The 6,000-nt window shown below is 40.1% G+C and overlaps 1 protein-coding gene across 1 annotated transcript in view; it reads left to right on the top strand.

Moving 5' to 3' along the window:
* Window positions 1–504: 504 nt before the first annotated feature.
* LOC124045610 overlaps window positions 505–6,000 on the top strand; it is a 131,771-nt gene continuing 126,275 nt past the window's right edge. The window contains exon 1 of the mRNA XM_046365022.1: window positions 505–826. The gene's annotated coding sequence lies outside the window, so the exon portion shown is untranslated. The remainder of the gene's footprint in view (window positions 827–6,000) is intronic.

The raw sequence follows: 6,000 nt of genomic DNA, 5'->3' as shown, positions 1-6,000 counted from the left end.
CTGTCTCTTCCTCCCTCTCTCTCGGTCTCCCCCCCTCTCTTTTTCACTCACTCCTTCTCTCACACTGGACATTCCCCATAAAGCCCAGTATAAATGGAAAAAGGGAAGCTACCAGAAACTTGCTGTGGGCTACATGCAATGTGAATGAATCGTTTCCTTACTTAGACCCAAGCTCATGCACTATGTATGTATTATATAGCCCAGGCAGCAGTGGCCTCTCTTATGTGGCATGGCTCCAATGTTTTACAATGAGAATATTCTAGACTTGATGAGGAATAAATACAGAGGTTATTATTATGAATAATTTATATTTAGATCATTATCATCTCGCAAGAAATACTGTGCGTGTCCCCATATCCTCAATATGATTTATTTAGACCTCTTTTTATTATTTCTTAGGCTGTCCATTGGGGGGAGCTATGTGGAGGAGGTCGCGTCAGGGAATGGGTAGGGCGCCTGCCTCCTACCTCCTGCCTCCATCACATGGTCCAGAGCAATCGCGAGCACAGATGGACAGGAAAGGAAACCGAGAGATGAGCCCCTGGTAGCGCGAGAGGCATCCTCTAAAATAGAAACAGAAGCCGCTACTTCTGCTCCAGAAACAGAAAACTACAGTTTTGCACAGTGCTATGCTGATTTCGCGTTTTATATCGCAGAAAATTGAGGGATGGTTGTGAGGGAGTGAGGAGGGCGGATCTTTGCAGAGAATGCTTGCAAAAGCCAAGGCGTGCGCTGTCCCAAGAGAACTCATTTGAAAAGCTTGCAGAGAGAGAGAGAGACCGGAATGCCGGGCAACATCGCTCCTCCGGTTCACCTGCGAGGCTGAGTGAGTATAATTAGGAATAATATTTTACCGGTTGAAAACGGTTTATTTGGTGGTCTACACTTTCATCACTTTTTGCGTTCTGTCAGTGATGTGACATACCACTTCGAGAGACGCCAGAGGGGCCGTATTTTCCACCTGTCTGATCAATAATTCATACTCAGTAAAGGACTGGAGCCAATGGGTCAGCGATGTGAGGAACTTGTTTATGTCCTTTGGGAATTGCGCGTTGAAGTTCTGAACAGGTGTCGTAGGCTATTTAACAATTTGCAGATTATTTACGAATAGATAGATAGATGCCCCGGTTAGTGGCGATCCTGTCAATTCTGAAGCACACCGTTGGTGTGATGGACAGCAGCGGAGAGCGGTGCAGATCAGGATGTTATGATAAAGTCATGACCCTATCAATCTGTCCGGGTTTGATTCAGCCCATCCCCATTTGATGCACATCTTGTTCCTGAAGAGATGATGCTGTGTTTATTAGACAGGGTTGAAGAGGGTGTGGAGGGTGGACTGGCTCTCCCTTTCAGAACAGAGTGGACAAATTCTACATATTTATAGTCATCAACTGGAGGAGAAAATGGATTCCCAGCCATTCACATTCATGCTGTCTCAGTGTGTGTGTGTGTGTGTGTGTGTGTGTGTGTGTGTGTGTGTGTGTGTGTGTGTGTGTGTGTGTGTGTGTGTGTGTGTGTGTGTGTGTGTGTGTGTGTGTGTGTGTGTGTGTGTGTGTGTGTGTGTGTGTGTGTGTGTGTGTGTGTGTGTGTGCGCGCGCATGTGTGTGTGAAGAACCTGCTTAGGTTGTGTTATGATATGAATGTTCATAACACTATATACACTGTTAAAATGCAGTGTTTTGTAACACAAACTAGTGGCAACTTCACTGACACCAACTTTAAAGAGAGGAAACCTGGAGTTTTGAAGCACGTGTGTGTAAGGGGTTATGAGACAGATTTAAGGTGCACTGAAACATTCAACCTAAGGTGTTCTGAGGCATGACATGGTGTATTGTAACACCACTTAACCACTTATAGATCCCTTCTTCTACAGTTTAAATACTGTATAGATCCCTTCTTCTAGAGTTTAAATACTGTATAGATCCCTTCTTCTGGAGTTTAAATACTGTATAGATCCCTTCTTCTAGACGTAGAATGTATGCACACATGACTGTAAGTCGCTTTGGATAAAAGCGTCTGCTAAATGGCATATATTATTATTATTATTAGTTTAAATACTTTAAATATTTTTACTCTGACATGCACTGTCAACTGTGGGACTTTATATACACACAGTTGTGTGCCTTTCCAGATCCCTTCTTCTAGAGTTTAAATACTGTATAGATCCCTTCTTCTGGAGTTTAAATACTGTACAGATCCCTTCTTCTATAGTTTAAATACTGTATAGATCCCTTCTTCTGGAGTTTGAATACTGTATAGATCCCTTCTTCTAGAGTTTAAATACTGTATAGATCCCTTCTATTCTGGAGTTTAAATACTGTATAGATCCCTTCTTCTGGAGTTTAAATACTGTATAGATCCCTTCTTCTGGAGTTTGAATACTGTATAGATCCCTTCTTCTAGAGTTTAAATACTGTATAGATCCCTTCTTCTGGAGTTTGAAAATACTGTATAGATCCCTTCTTCTAGAGTTTAAATACTGTATAGATCCCTTTTTCTAGAGTTTAAATACTGTATAGATCCCTTTTTCTAGAGTTTAAATACTGTATAGATCCCTTCTTCTGGAGTTTAAATACTGTATAGATCCCTTCTTCTAGAGTTTAAATACTGTATAGATCCCTTTTTCTGGAGTTTAAATTATGATTTTTCAACGCCGATACCGATACGATTATTGAACACTTATTTTAACTTAATATAATACATAAATAAAATCAATTTAGCCTCAAGTAAATAATGAAACATGTTCAATTTGGTTTAAATAATGCAAAAACAATGTGTTGGAGAAGAAAGTAAAAGTGCAATATGTGCTATGTAAGAAAGCTAACGTTTCAGTTCCTTGCTCAGAACATGAGAACATATGAAAGCTGGTGGTTCCTTTTAACATGAGTCTTCAATATTCCCAGGTAAGAAGTTTTAGGTTGTAGTTATTATAGGAATTATAGGACTATTTCCCTCTATACCATTTCTATTTCATTAACCTTTGACTATTGGATGTTCTTATAGGCACTTTAGTATTGCCAGTGTAACAGTATAGCTTTCATCCCTCTCCTCGTTCCTCCCTGGGCTCGAACCAGCAACACAACAACCACAGCCACCATCGAAGCAACACAACAACAACAGCCACCATCGAAGCAGCGTTACCCATGCAAAGCAAGGGAAACAACCACTGCAAGGCTCAGAGCGAGTGACGTTTCAATCGCTATTAGCGCACACTAACTAGCTAGCCATTTCACTTCGTTTACACCAGCCTCATCTCGGGAGTTGATAGGCTTGAAGTCATAAACAGCGCAATGCTTGACACACAACGAAGATCTGTTGGCAAAACGCACGAAAGTGCTGTTTGAATGAATGTTTACACGCCTGCTTCTGTCTACCGCTCAGTCAGATACTTAGATACTTGTATGCTCAGTCAGATTATATGCAACACAGGACACGCTAGATAACATCTAGTAATATCATCAACCATGTGTAGTTAACTAGTGATTATGATTGATTGTTTTTTACAAGATAAGTTTAATGCTAGCTAGCAACTTACCTTGGCTTACTGCTTTCGTGTAACAGGCAGTCTCCTTGTGGAGTGCAACGAGAGAGAGGCAGGTCGTTATTGCGTTGGACTAGTTAACTGTGACGTTGCAAGATTGGATCCCCCGAGCTGACAAGGTGAAAATCTGTCGTTCTGCCCCTGAACAAGGCAGTTAACCCACCGTTCCTAGGGCGTCATTGAAAATAAGAATGTGTTTCTAACTGACTTGCCTAGTTAAATATAGTTATAAAAAATAAAACAAATGGGCAAATCCGCGCCCAAAAATACAGATTTCCGGTTGTTATGAAAACTTGAAATCGTCCCTAATTAATAGGCCATTCCGATTAATCGGTCGACCTTTAGTTGAAATACTGTAAATGGGAATCCCTCTTTTTGTATATTCCCTGCTCCTATATGGTGTGCTGATAAACTCCTCATTGGTAACTTAAAATGGTCCAATGTACACTTATGCTATAACAAAGGATGTGAGAAAATAGGTATTAAAATTAATACCGTACAATAACTATAACTAATTTCTTTATCAAGAAATGAATTTTAAGTTTCAAGGGCTTTATCTTTTCTTTGCAAATTATCAAATGACAACAAAACATTAACAGGTCTTTCACATTTTTATACTGATGAAAACACTTCAAAGATCTGTAAGGTCTTTATGATATTTAGGGCTGTGGCGGTCATGAAATATTGTCAGCCGGTTATTTTCATGCAAAAGACTGCTGGTCTCATGCTAATTGGCTGTTATTTAATATAAACATGTTGAGCATCTCCAGGCCTCCACACATATAAACTGCTGGTGCTGATGCGTGAAACATCTACATTTTAAAAAGTACAAAAAATAAATGTAATTAATATACACCATCAAAATAAATCCATTATATCTTTTAGTCAGGTCTAAAGAAACATTATGATATGAATAAATGTAATGAAGAAATGTATTTCAGAAGAACAGAATATGAGTTGGCCTACTGTATGTTAGTTATATGGCTATGCTCCATGTCATAGTGTTACGTCCGTCGTTGAACGAGTGAGACCAAAGCGCAGCGTGGAAAGTGTTCATCGTACTTTATTAAATGAACACCAAAAAAAACAACCAAATGTAAACAAACGTAAAGCTCTGTAGCGCTAAACAGCAACTATCCAAAGACAAGATCCCACAAACTAGGGTGGAAAACAGGCTGCCTAAGTATGATTCCCAATCAGAGACAACGATAGACAGCTGCCTCTGATTGGGAACCCTACCCGGCCAACAAAGAAATAGAAAACTAGAATGCCCACCCAAATCACACCCTGACCTAACCAAATAGAGAAATAAAAAGGCTCTCTATGGTCAGGGCATGACACATTGGCTGTGGGCTTGTTCAAGAAAAACTTATACGTCCAGTGCCATTATTAAATTTTAGCGTAGCCTAGTGGTTAGAGCATTGGACTAGTAACCAGAAGGTTGTGAGTTCAAACCCCCGAGCTGACAAGGTACAAATCTGTCGTTCTGCCCCTGAACAGGCAGTTAACCCACTGTTCCCAGGCCGTCATTGAAAATAAGAATGTGTTCTTAACTGACTTGCCTGGTTAAATAAAGGTAATATATATATATATAATTTAACCCCTGACTGCGCATGTGAAGTGGCTATGTTGAGCGTAAAAGTTATTATTTTAAACAAGTCCTATATGCTAGATTTAGTTATTTGTCAACCTTAGTTGTGAATGATACAAACCTTAGAATGTCTTAGAAATCAGAACAGACATGGGCTGCATGAAGAGACTATAGGGTATTGATGATTTGAGAAAGTAGCAAAAAAGACTTGCTCTGTTCCTTGCCTCAGGCTGCGCAGCTGTTCTCTCATCAAGTGATCATATTTTCACCCATCAGACTGTTCTCAATGTAATCTTGTCTTCAGTGGTTTTTTTAATAAAACACATGTGTGGTTGAATTTATTCTGCCACTATGACTTCTTATTGTCTCTGCCTTTAGGCCTATATATCACCGTTGCTAACATATTAATTAACAGGCTATTGAGCAAACAACGCAACTATCACATCACATCATATAATGTGGCTTTTTGGCTTCCCCAGTGATTTTACGCACGCACCGCTACTGCTTGCCTTTACTAATATGTACAATTTGTTTCGATTTAGAATGTCCCATTATCAAATATGCAGGGGACAAAAGACATGTCATCTGTATGTACTCGAATAGTGAATGGAGGCCGCGTGCTTTCCCGCCAGTCAGTTTTGTAGGCGACTTCGGTTTTATAGCGGAGCATGTGCTTAATATGAGCAGCTGAGAAATAAATATAAGAACCCTTGTTTCACTCCACGCATCAACCACTGTTTGAGGAGCATTTTTTTCGCTGCCTGCCAGGGGATATTCCGCCCAAACTCTGTATGCCATGAGCTCTCCAACCTTGATCCTGCAGCTAGCAAGTGCTTCATTTGGAAAACCAAGTGAAATCAGTTCGGGA

This window comes from Oncorhynchus gorbuscha, linkage group LG10 (assembly GCF_021184085.1).
Source record: "Oncorhynchus gorbuscha isolate QuinsamMale2020 ecotype Even-year linkage group LG10, OgorEven_v1.0, whole genome shotgun sequence".
In the NCBI taxonomy this organism is placed as follows: Eukaryota; Metazoa; Chordata; class Actinopteri; order Salmoniformes; family Salmonidae; genus Oncorhynchus; species Oncorhynchus gorbuscha.
Note: the sequence above shows the minus strand (reverse complement) of the source record. Positions and strands in the feature narration are given on the sequence as shown.